We start from the raw sequence: 15,760 nt of genomic DNA on the forward strand, positions 1-15,760 counted from the left end.
CTTGACTCGACGCGTAATGCGCCATTCAAGGAGTTTGAACAAGAGACGAAAAGGGTTACTTTAACACCAAACTATTGAAGACACACAATGAGGCAAAAAATTGATTAGCTTAATTAATTCACCAACTCGGTAGGTACCGCACTTGTGTGTGTGAGTGAGTGTGTAATGTAATACGCTGTGTATAAGCAGGGCACGCACTAATGCTATAAACCTCTAGGTCTCCGTTTTGACATCGCGTTCAAACGCTTTAATCGGCTAACAATACACGCACTGACCTGCATTTAGGTAATTGGTCTATACCTACTAATGAAATTATTTATTACATACTGTCGTCACCTGTCGTTTCGAAACGTTACGTAGAAGGATTCAAACAAAATGATTTTACTAAAGTAGGTCTCAACTTAATGTGCATGAATTACCCATAAATGTCTGAAATTGCTCTGCGACCACGTTTAAGTTCGCAAGCTACGATCATATCATATAGTTGCGACACACGACAGAGATCATGCGTGGGGCGAGCCTGTACCGGCGGTCTGCGCGCCGCGGCCTCGCGGCTCCCTCGGGGTAGTGAGCTGGCTACAGGCCTGACCTTACACAGACTACTTTATTAAATGTAACTGTCGAATGAGCAAGGTGAACGGACTCGCAACTACGTGTCGTATTGGCTTAAACGTATGCCGCACATTCTTGGTCACTGAACACGACGAACGTTCGAAGGCCTTTTCAAGAACTAATCATATAAATTTGAAACCTGCACAGTTTATTTGGACTTTAACAGTGCATTGTTATTTAACAATAACACCTTTAGCGACGTCTTATTAAGCAACTCTTAAATAAGTTATGATTATGAGTACCTATGGAGTTAAGTTATAACACTATTTGTTAAATGCAGGTCGAGGTTCGCTTTGAGATATCACTGTGACTGCGTGCTAAGTGCTACACTATGAATATTCATCTCTAACAATAGTTTAGGGTGTAACCGCGGGCGCCCAAGAACCGCGGCGTAAAATGCACGCGAACCGTAAGATTGAATACCTAATGCATCTTACAATGTTCTTACATAATGCAATTCTACGTCTGTAAATGATTTGCATGTTCAGTTAAATGTGCTTTTAAGTCATTATTTAGTTGCGTGTTTAAAAATAAATAATTGTTTTAATTCTTCCTATTTAACACAAGGGCGTAAGGACGTAAATCAGAGTGAGATAATCATATGATTAAAGATTGGTGCATGGCCATCTCCATGATAGGTTAGCGTGCATAAACCGCTAAGCAGCGGTCCAGATCTTTTGTAGGTATCTAGTGCATTAATACTCTCCTAACTACATTATTAACGTCTGCGTAAGATGACTAGCATATTATAGTAATTATTCGATGACCTTTACTCCTCAGTACTTGCTCTGAGAATCGTGTTTTTAAATAAACTGTATATAATTGTTAAAAATGTCATCAACCAGACCAGTTAGCATTACTAACGATTGCTCCACAATTATGTCGTAATTGCCTAAATTTCCCTAATGTGATTTTTAAATATTTAATTTTGCAATAGTTTTTGGTAAACGGGTGGTTTGTCCAGTTGATTAATAGATATTAATTGGCCTCGTAACCCGGGCTTGGACCTGTTTATAGCCGGTCCGGGTTATTTCGACATGATAACACGATGTAGCTGTCGAGACATGGAAATAAGTTAGCGCGGATCTGTCGCTGACATGCCGACTCGGCTGATGAATGCACATGTTAGAGGCATTGGGAAACAGAGGAAAGCTCGCATTACCTACACATCTGTATAAACATCATTGTTGGATGAGAATTAGCTGTTTGGAAACAACGAGTTGCGGATCTTACGGCAGATTAGGTAACGCATGATCTAGGAAGAGATTTGCAACGCGCTCTACTCTCGTGCTAAATTACACTGGATATAATCTTTAAGTGGTGTTGCACTCATTTATTACTGTTGAATGATTGCCTTTAATTGTTTATTATGGAAAATTGCTGTGCTATATTATTTCTTGATAGGTGTCGTCTTAGTCGGTCACATTTGACAAAGTGCTCGTGATTACAGGTCATTTGTTGCATCTGAGAATTACTATTAGACAGGACTACAATTGTTCAGTTATGTTTCCAATCAATCTTTCGTGCTGTGCAATAACGATTATGGCGCAGATCGTGCTTGAATGAATGTGAGCGATAACTTCTACCTATATCGTTGTGTACATTTCTTTTACATATTGCAACTAAGTAGTTTTATATTTTGACCAGTACAAAAGTAATCTGTCACATGTTTTTGTTTTACCATTAGGTTTTGGAGGGCATAGGGAGTAGTGCCAGCAAGCCGCGCGCCGGTCGGTGCTGTGGGCGTTGCGCAAGCGACCTCTGCTGGCTCAGAACGTTACATGCAGCAACGAGGACACTTGTAAACAGGTAAATTTCTAGAAGGTCAAGTATTAAATAAACGTACCTAGAATATATTAAGGTAGTGCTAATAATCATACTTTTGTATGTTTATACTGAATTGTCTATCCACGACCTTTGTTAATATTTAACATATATTTCACAAACTGTTTGTTTAAGCTGTAAATTGAATACTAGACGGTGGCCACCAGCATCAAGAATCAAGCGGTATTCGTGATATGGTTACCGTACGCCATGTTATTGGCGAATCCAATAGGTTCTTGTGCTATTACGATACTTAACTTAGCGGCAATCGCCGCAAGTATACCTGCATAGTTATAATCATAACTCTGGACTTTAGTACCTACTTGTTGGTAATTAAGTTTTGCGTGCTGTTAATGAGTCGCCTTTTCTAGCCACACTAGTGCCGTACCGCGACCGCACTCGTTTCGACACCGCTAAGCACTTGGCACTTACGCTTGAACACTGTTTATATTTTAACACAAAAGAGTCGACGGATGCGCTATTCGGCGCACGCGCGTTGGCCAACCGTCTAAGTGTATCGCGGTGGCGTCATACCACATCAGTATCCATTATTCAACAATTTACACTGTCTACACAACAGATAAATTATTAGAATCCACAGCTTAATACTTTAAAATCATGCATTATTTTGTATAGAACAAAGGACATGTAATTATATTAAGTATGTATTGTAGAATTTACTAGATCATTAAAATTTCAAAACGTGATATTTCAGTTTCCGTCGAACTGCTGAAGCGTTGCAAATTCGTTGGTAAAGATGTAGATAACATCACAGCAAATGTGTAATACTCACCTGATGTTAGCTCGAGAAGGACTTATTTATGTAATTGAAACATGTATGTTATATTAATTATGACATACTGACAAACAGTTATATGGCATTTATACTTTAAGTTGCTTTAAGGTTGACTCCTAGAGAATACCTCATGGCATTAAGTCCGCCTTTTGTACTTTAAAGTTTTCTTTTGTGCAATAAAGGTTGCAATAAGGGAAAACATAAGCATTATCAAAAAAATATTTTGGAAAACCCCTATTCATTTTTAAATACCTATCCAATAATATATCACACATAAGGGATGAAAAATCGACTACGGAACCCTAAAAAGCAATCTGTAATTTTAGATACACCGCGCAATATTATACCTAGGTACCCAGTTAGTTGCGGTTACAGTGACGACATCTGTCCTAACCTTTCAGAGTGTCTCCTCATTAAGTCATGTCTGCTCTTATAGTATCGTCTCGTCCACCCTTTTTGACACGGACGTAATTTCAATTTTCAACCCAGTATAAAATTAATAAATAAAATCGAATTGTTATTTCGACCTTGTCTAATTACAAACATAGTCATTATAAAATGAAACGTGAACGTTTTGTACCCGTCGTAATATGATCAACTTGCCTATTAAATTGTATTATGTCCTACTCTTTTGTTATTGTTGTCGATGTCTCGTGAGCGATTACCTTATTACCCTGCACGTGGCAATGTGAGAATATAAATAGCTTCTGCAATTGCTAATCATCTATCAATAAGCCTCAATTAGCCCTAGTTACTGGCCTGACTACTCTCCGCTAATCTTATGTCACAAAAACTTGTTTTTTCTGAAACAATTGAGATGATTGATCCATTGTGCTGTCGTAAAAACGTTAACGGAGTTATTAATCAGATTGTAACACTTTTTTTCGTGACGGAAGAAAGTACATCTACCAATGTATGTTGGGTGATCTGAAAAAGAATCCTAAATCTTACTTTACTTATCTAATCAAGTAATCACATACATTGGTCATAAAAACAAAAGTGTACTTAGTCTACTGCCAGTGCCGCTTAACTGGACACGGAGTCCTAGTTTTAATGCCCATTTCAAAATTATAATATTTCTAATTTGATGCCGATTACATATTTTTGCTGTGTATAAACATCTAAATCAGTTACAAAGTTACTTATCTTAAAGTACTGATCCAGGTCAGAAGGATATGCACAGCTGGGCGTGGGCAGGCTCATATTTTGCTTGAGCAATATAATCTTTGTGTCCGAACGTTCGTTTAGATTACTTAATTTTATTTTCTAATTTGTTGCTGTTGTATCAAAGTAACACGAATGAAAATTACATAAAAGTTATAGATAAATAATGTTCAAAGTTTCTAGACTTGAGCAAGACCCTTTTCAAATCGGATGAGTCAGTAAGTGGACAACAACAATCTCTTTGGTTATTTGCTTAAAAGGAAATTATAAGTTTATTAATACATTGGTCTGGGTTGGAAAGGCGTCACCTTGAGCTGCGCCTGCACCGGTGGCGAAATAAGAAATTAGCTCCGATAGCGTGTAGATTGTAGCACTATTAACTATATTTGGAAACGGAAAAACCAGCGAAATGTCATAAGTAAACTGTTAGAAATCGAATGTGAATAAGGAATATTACGGTAATATTTTGCGGTCAAATTGCAGTAGTATCATACAGACTAAACCATAGAGACAGACGAAACCAACAAAAAACATATGCATACTTATGCGTTTAACTTTTTTTGAGAAGTTTTGATAATGACAGATGCATCAAAGCGGTATGTTTACAAACGGCATACTGCGAACCAAATTTGACATATGTGACGTTATCTGGGTAAAGGGCCTCTCACCTTATTATCAATGTCCGTTATGACGATGTTCGTATACAAACACGACGCCGCGGGACGTAAGCGCCACCGATAATAAGGTCCCTTTACTCAGATAACGGCACATGTAATCACACTTAAGAGTGCGAATTTACAATTGTGTGACAAAGGGACAAAATGCCTATGGTTCGCGATAGGCCCTCTAGAATGTACCCGCAGCGCCCTCTGCCCAGAGTTTAGCGTAAGATATCCCATATGTATTGTGGTTTTTAGTTTCTGCGGTTGGTAAATGATTACGAAACAAAACGCGCATTCGACATGAAGGAAGGTACACGTTACAACCGCATTCACCCCTATTGTTGTTCGGATTGCGATCTGTGGCACTGGGTTCTTCCTTGCGGTAATGTCCATTTCCTCTACCGCTATGAACGTGTAATTATCTCGTCATTTTGGCCATTTAAACAATGAAAGTGTTTATGATATAAGTTATATTAGATTGACAGATAAGATGGATAATATCTAAGTTTTAATGAATATTATAAGTATTGTGTCCATAGAATTAGCAGAAAATTGCAAAAAAATCATGAGTCGTATATTAAAATGGTAAAATACATAGTAATAACAATAGTTCGAAACGAAATAAAAATAGTAGCGAAAAATAAAAACTAATTCATAGCTCACCGCCAACTAAGGTTACACCACTCACTCGTCAAAGTTGCAATTAAAATTAATATTAACTTGCTCTAATAAGTTAATTAAGAATCTTATAATTGCTCATGTGTGTTGATTGCATGTTTGATTCTTATAAATTGTTATTTAACATTTTTGTACAAAATATACATACATATACAAATACAAATTAAGAACTTTGAACTTCAAAATACTTCACTCAAAACCCTATTAAATCGCCGTCAATAGAAATTATCAACAATGTAGACAAACTATTATATAAAATATCAATATTTTAGCACAATTTTATTATATTAAAGGTTGAGGATCATAATTAAGATGAATTGATTAAATAACACATGGATTTAGTAAGTATCTGATGAGTAAGAATGGAAATTAAAGACATTTTGACTACAAGGTTTGTTTACATTGTTCCCAAATTCTGTTGACGGCGACTTTATGCATCACTAAAAGTAAACTTTGATAACTTCAGTCAACCAAACGTTGGTATGTGAGTAAACAAATGCCACTACTAATTTAACTGTATATGACGTCGTTTAATAACTGCCAGCGGCTCGTAATGCCCGGGTACTGTACAGTTGTATACACCACCCATCCATTAGGCACATACGCCCACACTCAACCAGTATGCAGTAACGACGTATGAAGTCCACACACAGTTAATACCTTTTGAATGTCACTGAATGCACTTCCTCTAACACTTGCTGTTTCCTATACAAACGTAAACAAACCCGCCTTTTGAGTTATGGTCTATGACCATAACAACCTACTATTGTATACAAACTTCCCTGTAAGGCAAATCCACAGATTATATAATATAATACTTATAATGCCACTGTCGATAAATCTAAAGGACCTATTGTGTGCTATAAATTTCCTGTAAGACACATCTAGTGCTTATATAACTCGATAGATTTCAACATCGTTATTTATACTGACATCTAAGTTTAGTACATACGGGATACTAGTTTACTAAAAGAAAATTCAATGCTAAATATGTGTTGTTGACTAAATATATTATTTTTAGTACTGTTTATAACACTTTGACTCTTTCTGTTTGTCGTAATGTAGAAATTCTCATCATCTCCGTTATTAATATTTAAAAACTGTTTTAATGACAAAAAAGCAACTAAAGAATATATAGAAATTTTTAGGCAATGAAAATTGTGCCTTGCGTAACGTCTGCTACGATCGATTCGTTGCTACGACGTAGCGGCGCTACGACCGGCGCAGGCGCAATACAATTGAAACTAATTATCATTGTAATTTATAATTAAATTACTCTCATTCGCAGTTTGGGTTGAGTTGATGCAATGTATCATCCATACTAATATTATAAATGGGAAAGTGTGTGTGTCTGTTTGTTTGTCCGTCTTTCACGGCAAAACGGAGCGACGAATTGACGTGATTTTTTTAGTGGAGATAGTTGAAGGGATGGAGAGTGACATAGGCTACTTTTTGTCTCTTTCTAAAGCAAGCGAAGCCGCGGGCAAAAGCTAGTTATATAAAATTAAAGCATTAGATACATATTTAATTCATTTACAGTATCTTAGTTTCCCAGACGTGTTTTGCCTTTATTGATACTGCAATATCAAAACCATGACTCAATACTCACTTGCTCCATCAAATTGTGTTAAACTAGCGATCTTCTAATCCTTCTTTACAAGTGTCTACGGTAATTATATGCGCTAGAGATCCCGCTAGCGCGTGCACTGTCCGCGTGCGAATGGAGCGCTCTTATATATAACAAGTGCAATCCACGTGGTGTGGCGACGCCTGTGGTGCAACGTTTATGTGGGAGCCATCTTTGAAGATGCACTATGTTACGTTAGTCCATTCCAAACGTGACTTCTAAGGGCAATGTAGAAAATATTTGCTATCTAATGAACTACTCTGATTAGTATGTGGCTCAGAGTGAAATTATCTAAGTACCTATAACAAAACTTTACGTATATTACGTATACGTATTAAATACCCATTAAGTTATTGGTATCTGGTATAGTCAATTCCGAAATACAATTTTTCAGTACAGATGGTGTTTTTTATACGCACTAGCGCGAGAAGTGGTTCATTATATGTCAGGTCAAAACTTCGGAGGCTCATCTGTACTGAAAAACGTCGTACGATACACGTGCGAAAAGGAAATTCGTAACTCGTGTAGATTTAAATTATTTATTTAATTTATCGCCACTCGTTTCGAACTTCCTTTTTTACGCACTTGTATCGTAATGTACTATTACTTTGTGTTGTAGCATTCTGTCGTGATATTTTGACGGTGTCATAAAGTTCTTGGTCGCGGGATTATGTGCAATAAAAGGGGGATTTCCACATCTAAGCTGGCTTTTTAAATGTCTGCATAAAGAAATCCGGCACAAATAACCGGTATAAACTTAAATACATATTTATGCAAGATACCTTACAAAACGCCGTTTAAGCAGTTTTCTTGTTATTTTTTGTAGCTAATATTTAACTGCCGAATCTGTAAACTAGTCGGTTAACCAGGACAGCCATTTGAGAACCTTTAGGTACTTATTTATATGCATTAGTGCTCATATATCGGGGGTCGAATAACATCGGGAACTTTCTGTAGCATGACCTATGTTGTGTTGCATTGCACATTACGTCTCATTGCATCACGAGTTCCGTGCTTTTACTAAAGAGCGGTTTCGTAAATATTAGTGAATAAACCACGCTATTTCTATTGATTTGTTACAATTAAGTATAGAAAAATTAAGTGTTACAAAAAATAAAGCAACAATTATGTTGCTTTATTTTTTAATTATTGAAAGGTGGGTCAAAATGGATATCGATTGGAAACTATGGTAAACGATATATGACGAAAGCTGGGGTTCAAGCTGACCGAAAAAAGATAGTGGGGCAACTTGGATGCATTTTATCCAGATTGGCGGGAATTTATGACCCCACCCCTCACTTTTTCAGGGTTGAGTGGGTTGGGTGGAATACCAAATTGGATGTGTTCAGTATTAAAAAATAAAAAACATAGCTAAACCGCTATGATTACTGAACAGATAAAATAGCTCGCTTGCGCAGTCTTTCCTGTACGTTGCGCCAACTCACGCATCCTCTTGGACTCCAATCCAAACAAATGCTTGTGTTGCCATGCAAGCACATTACGTATGTAACTTAATTACGTGTATTTCTTGGAATTACCTGGATTATGCATTATTTTATCTAAGAGTAAGGAAACTGAATTTTGGCACACTTTATCTTACACAATTTATTTATTTAGCTGTCTCTATAAAATACATAGTAACTATGAGATTAGAAAGGAAAATCAGTAATTAAACAATTTTATCGTCATATAATCTCAATATTAAGAGCTTAGCTTTCGTAAGAACTTACATTAGGTACTGTAACTAGTAAACTTATCTAATTTATGAGTGTTTATTCACAAGCTTTTATAATTTCTATACCTACAAACAAAATAGTAGGTAGTGTAGGTCAAACATTACATCATGATCAGCATAAAAATACCAACAAAATCATGAACATAAAAATATACTCTGAAATCTAAATATGTCGTAAACTATTAGGAACCAATAACTTTTATTTATACCAATTGTTTTTAAATGCGCTAAACAGAGTTGCACATTTGACTTTTGAAGCAATGTGCAATTTTGTGATTGATTATCGCGGTGACTTGCAGAGTTGCAGTGTTTTGCAACCAACTAGACGTACAGACAGGCAGTACAGTCCAGTGCTTATAGCAAAGAAGTTACGAGTGGAGTAGCGGATGTCTTAACGGGATTTTAAATCATAACGGAAACAATAAAATATATTTTATAATATAACAAAAGCACTTGTATCTGTTTAGCATTGAAATAATTTAGATTTTAGTCTAGTTTTTTATAACGAGTTTTAATAGCATGAAGCAATTTGCACACTCGGTTTAAACAAGTTTAAACAAAACGATTCGCCGAACTTGAGACCTTAATTGCGTAAAGGGACCTTCGGTAGGCAATTAGTCACATGAACCATGGCTGCAACGAGAGTTCTCGGGAGTGGGGACAGGGCGGGACGGTGTCGCAAGGTGTCCTTTCACTGCACTGAGTCAGAGGAAAATACCCGCCACCTGAAGGTTTTAATGACCGGGTCCAATACCTGTGCGGTGATCGGTGCATTATGTCATATGCGGCTATTCATGTTTCATAACTATATAGATATATGCAATATCGAACAGATGACAAGATTATTGCAGAATGTTATGCAGGTGGGGTCCGTTCAATCAATCGGTGTAAATATTTTACATGTATATTACCTTACGACAGTTTTTTCAACAATAACGATATATATTGTATCTAGAGCATTAGCGTTGTTCTCAAATATTTCTGCGGTCAGCCTTAAGTGGCCAAAGTCTTCAACCATTTATCATGACTATTATGATTTGACAGAGTTGAGACGCAGGCTCAAATAATTACGTAAATTAAAGTTTGAATGTAGCCGCAACGAACACTAATCATACAAAAGGCAACTAAGATGTCGTAGGAATTATTTAATCGTAGTTGTACGATTATTTTAGCGAGTCGTAACGCACCTGTCTTCGCCTCAGCCCATTGTCCTCGCTATAATTATCCATCAACTCTTTAAGTACTTAAAACACTCTCGCAATTATATTCCGCGGAAGCCTCCGAGAATGCGTTGCGAAATACAACTATCATATAGCCGTGTCATGATGTAAAACTGGCCTTATTTTATCTCAAAATAAAAGTATGCACAAAATACAAGTACACGTCATGTATGTTTTGTGTTGTAAGTGGAGGTAAATAAGGGTCAGGGAAGGGTATTTAGGGTAAAGTGTCAGAACCCATAATATGGCCGCCAGGAAGTGTGGTTAGAAAGGCACTTCTTACACGTAACAGTATGGTGTGGGCTCCCGACTTGTTGCACAATTAGTTAAGCCTTGCGAGTGCAGCCTTCGGTGAGAGCATAGGTCAGAGGTAAATGTTATAGATAAGTAATATCTATAACATTAAATATCTCTTTAATATCAAACAAGTATCGTTACTTTCTTTAAACAAAAATCATTAATATCGTATTTGGATCAAATTTGGAATGGAATTTTAAATAAGTAAAGTGTGTATAGTCAGCATCAAATATACTGTGACAGTCACAGTACCAAATGTATCGTAATATTAACACACCTTAATTGGCGCTTCTACTGTCATAGTAATTAATAGTATATTATATAACGGTAACGTTTTGAAGGCTATAAAAGTAGAGTACCGCGGTTAGGCCACGAAGGCTTGCCGAGTGGCCTAAGTAAGGTACGAGACTTTTATAGCCTTCATAATGTTACGATTGTATACTATACTTTTTCTACGACAGCCACATACATACCTATTCGAGAATAATAAAATGGGTTAGTACTTCATATAATGAATGGGAATATTTGTGTGGATCGTCGTAGCATTGAGTATTCTGTCCACAAAATGTTGATGGCGAGATATTGTTGCACAATTCTTCAAAATATGCCAACAATGCGGTTTTAGAGAAAGTGGAAACATTTTTTTGCAATTTCCATGTCATAAAACAATCATAACATTTTTGCTACGCTGTATCCGACTTTTCAGGTAACAAATTGTCAGTCACTTTGAGCGCCATAGCCTTGATTTCTTGGGGAGTATATTGTTCACCAGAATCACTCATAATTACTTAAGTTTTTGCACAACGTCGACTTAAAATAAAGTATAAAACACTAAAATAGTTCAAATATTTTTTTTAAAAGTTTACAAATGTGGGAACCACTAATGCACAGCCAGAGAATGCTCAACCCAAGAAATTACGACCCAGGAATTGGCGTCCATGATGTACGAGAGTTCTTGGGCCGTGAATTGATGGGTTGGGCATTCTCGGGCTGTACACGTTTGGTCCGGGCGATAATTCGAAGCCACTTTTTTTACAGGGCGGCAGTATTGTACGACCCCGTAATTCGCGTCCAAAAAAGTGGACGCCGATTTTGGGCTGTACATTTCTGGGTCGTACATTAACCGAACTCTTCATGCCATAGACAAGAGAAATAGAAAATAAGCCGGTTTTCAATTACGAAAATGTGGTTGCGTTCGAGAATATTTAAATGTCGAATGTAAAATTATTTGATAAACTTATGATTTTTACCTTTGTTTTGCAATATCTAATATGTAAAACGCATTTCAGTTTATTTTTTCATCTTGATTTAAATTATGAACCTAAAAATTATATTATTTATTAAGAGTTATTTATTACTGCAAATGAAAACATACCTGATAAATGGAAGTTGTACTTTTAAAAATAAACCTACAGAACTTCTATATTCATATGAATACTTCTCAGCAGTTATCATATGAACCTATAGACAAATAGACTTTTCTATCGTTACTCAAATGAACTTAATTTGGATACCGCTGACAATAATCTAATTGACAGATTTAAGTGCTGGAGTAGAAAAAAGACAAATAACTACAGATACATACGTAGATATAAATTAGGTATTTGTAATGGATGATAACTTGGATTTTTATTTGCCACGGTGCACCAATACCAATACACGTTGTAAGTTGGCTTGCCTTCATTTATGTATCTTTCTTACGTATTAGGTCGAATATTTTGTATCCAAAAGTTGCCCCGACTTAAGGTAGGTGTGTACACTGTACGTATACAAGGACGTAGCGCGGTAAAAGTAGTTGACTTTGGCTCTGAGTTTTTATATGCACTCATACTTTAAAATGCTTTTTAAAAATATTTCAAAATAAACCATGTGTCACAGAAACCGTGGGTGTAATAAATAATACCGGTACTTTTCCGTGATAAGTTTTGAAATTAGGTATAAGCTATTTTGTAAATACACTTCTCATTCTCCTCAATTAACGTGTCAGATTAATAACATGACTTCAACTTCCGTGGTTTTATTGTATGCGCTTTGTACGAGGTCAGTCATTTTGGCGAAATGTCTATAATTTATTAATGTTTCAAAATGTTAAATAACGGGAACAGGGTTAGAAGAAGAAGATGTATAAATAGTAAGTCAACTTGATCATCTCTTCGTTCGGGTTACACAAAACATCAACATATTACGAGCATACACGTAATCCTACCTCAAGAATACATAGGTGAAAAAAAAGAATACATGTACGAGTATGATAGTTCATATTTTTTTGAGTTGAGTTATACTCACACATATATTGCATATATAGACGTGGCGTGGGACTTTGTTCTATAATCTGCATAGGTATATCGTAAACTTACTAGGTCACTGATGTCATTATGTATCTCATGCATCTACCATTCAGCTACTACAAAGACAAATTAAGTCTAAGAAAAGAAATCCTCGGAACCATAAACAAAATTAATATTTAACAAGTTTAAAATATGTATATCACGTGAAATTGTTGAAACGAAGGTTCAAAATGTTTTATCCTTGTATTGATCGATGACAGTGAATACAATTTAACAAATACAATTTGACAAAATAAATTCTATTCACTACGTGCACGACTGGTGCTGCCCCTCATTTTGTGGGCTTTTCCATGTCACATACTATGGTGTCCAATTAGTTCCAACGGCCTTTAGCATTAACCCTTTCCAACCGAAAATATCGAGGTTTGCTTACTTAATTTTGAATTTTAATGACATGTGTTAAAATTGACACAATCGTATCAACTCGGATGTAAGGGTTAACGTTTGACATGCCCGTAAGTTGACGTGTATTAGACAATCTGTGCCGCTCTGTCACGCACGTTGCGAATTGGTTAGACGATAATATTTTGTTAGACTTTGCAAAACCTAACAAGTTCAAGTTTAAGCAAGGTAGGTCATTCGAAATCGCTGCATTTGTCTGAGGTCGCGTTGCTCTATTGAGCTAATTGGTGCGATTACGCGCTCCATTTCACTCTCACGAAGGTTGAGGGCGGGAACCCGAATTGTTTTAATGCTCTTTAATGTTCTATTTATGGCTAATTATATATAAGCGTAGAAGGTCGCGCACGACCAATGAACATTGCGAATGAGAGTACCTATTTACGGTATACTTGTAACTTTTAAGGCGATTCTGTGTTCTTTGACACTATCACTTTTCACTTCTGATAGGTCGTTGACATCCACCAGGCTTATCGTCAGTGAGCCCCTTGATATTAAACAAAATCCTAAATTAAAGTTGTACTTCATAAATTGTTTATAGTTGAACGAAGAGTGAAAAATTGTATATCCGTGAGTTTGTTCTAAAAATCTTATCGTTACACAAGATAATTTGTAGGTTTTACTTAAGCATCCTATTAGTCAAATGAAAACGAACGCGATCTCATGAAAAAAAGTGTCACATGTCAATACAATAGAGATAGTGGAATATTACTAGTGGCTGTGTCAAACGTAGTGCTCACATGCGCAATCGTTGTGGCAATCGCATTGTTGGCGGAAACGGTAAAAACTGCACCAATTCCGACAAATTATTGCCTCTGATTTGAATTTTAAGCACCGAGATGCTAAATTCATGAATTCCGAGGCAAGTGTTAATGTTAACCTTGCTTTTACTGAATTAAAGCCTCATTCGAACGTTAAATAATTCAAATATTAGATCTACATGTGATATGCATGCTTGACGATGTTTGGTTGATGGATGACGTGTTTGTTTGAATATACGTCACTTTTGACAGTTACGGATCAGCATCATATCACGCGACATAATTTACTTTATCTTACATATTGCTCGATTACGGCAGCGTGCATGCTTGTATTTGGTCAAAAAATATACGAAGCTCAACAAAGATTTGGCATAACATACATAATATTATACGAAACATAAAGGTTGAAACACGCGTTGATGTCACTCGTATCGAGTTGAAAAAATGCGTAGCGATCTCGTAGCGCGCGTAGCTTGCGGCTACGACTTCTAATAAATCTTCTCGGTAACATTATAATGAACACATTCATATTGATTTTCATTCTCTGCTATTTCAATTTTAACTCATCGCCACGTATATACTTATATGTTGCAATTTGCGAAATGATTCTATCACGATTCGAGGATAAAATAGATTACGTTTGGTCTTGTGCAATATCTCGTGCATTCGTTTCACACTTTACTAACAGTCTAACTCTAATGTTAATAATTGAGAAAAAATAGATCGTAACAATATATGGAACGGATCTAGATATAATTTTAGGTAGTTGATGCTGAAATTGGCATTTTTGTTTGTACAAACATCATTTTCGAATCTGTCAGATACGATCGATATAGAATTTAGATTTCATTTTTGACGTATTTTAAAATTAGAATCAGGCATACTACTATTACATGTTACAGAATTACAGGCTACAAAATACTATTTGATGCAAGGTTAGATACTGGCGATGTAAAGGTCATTCAATTATGATATTGATTTAATAATAATCCTAGTGCTTCTTGTTAGTATTCATATATTGGCGCGAAAGAGATGACAGAAGGTCTTACCTATAGATGATATTGATAAATCAGAATTATTTTATTTAATCTCACTGTTCCGTCTGTTAAGTGCATAAAAAACTGCATATCAATGTCAGTTACTTATTAGAATTAAATTAATTGCAATGTGACGACTAAGGTCGAATTAAATTAAATTTGAAATTATAGACATATTATGAAGTCCTCATTTTATTGGAAAGTCAGTGACATCCTAATTTTAAATATATGTTATGTGTTTTTTAGCAAGCCTGGAATGAAGTTTAGATATTCTGTGGGGAAATGCGGAAAAATGCCTTGGAGATAATTCCCTCTTTCCTGTACGCGCTCTCGAATATGTTTTGTATTATTTATTTATTGCATTTATTACTAGTGTTTTTTGGTATTTAGGGCTTATTATATAACAGAGTCAATAAATTCTTCTATTCTGCCATTTCTGCCCTCAGTAGAACTTAAACTGACATTTTACTAGCTGACCCAAGCACTGTCGTAAAGCTTGTCAATCTGACTTTATTTTATGACTGTAACTTATAGACAAAGTTTATTCCTTACGTAGTATATTTATACCCCAATAGGCACAAGTTTTATTACTATTGCGCA

The 15,760-nt window shown here is 35.9% G+C and overlaps 1 protein-coding gene across 2 annotated transcripts in view; it reads right to left on the reverse strand.

Moving 5' to 3' along the window:
• Positions 1–15,760, reverse strand: part of LOC125231761 (ensconsin) — a 33,372-nt gene that overhangs the window by 5,843 nt on the left and 11,769 nt on the right. The gene's annotated exons all lie outside the window — the stretch shown is intronic.

This window comes from Leguminivora glycinivorella, chromosome 1 (assembly GCF_023078275.1).
Source record: "Leguminivora glycinivorella isolate SPB_JAAS2020 chromosome 1, LegGlyc_1.1, whole genome shotgun sequence".
NCBI lineage: Eukaryota > Metazoa > Arthropoda > Insecta > Lepidoptera > Tortricidae > Leguminivora > Leguminivora glycinivorella.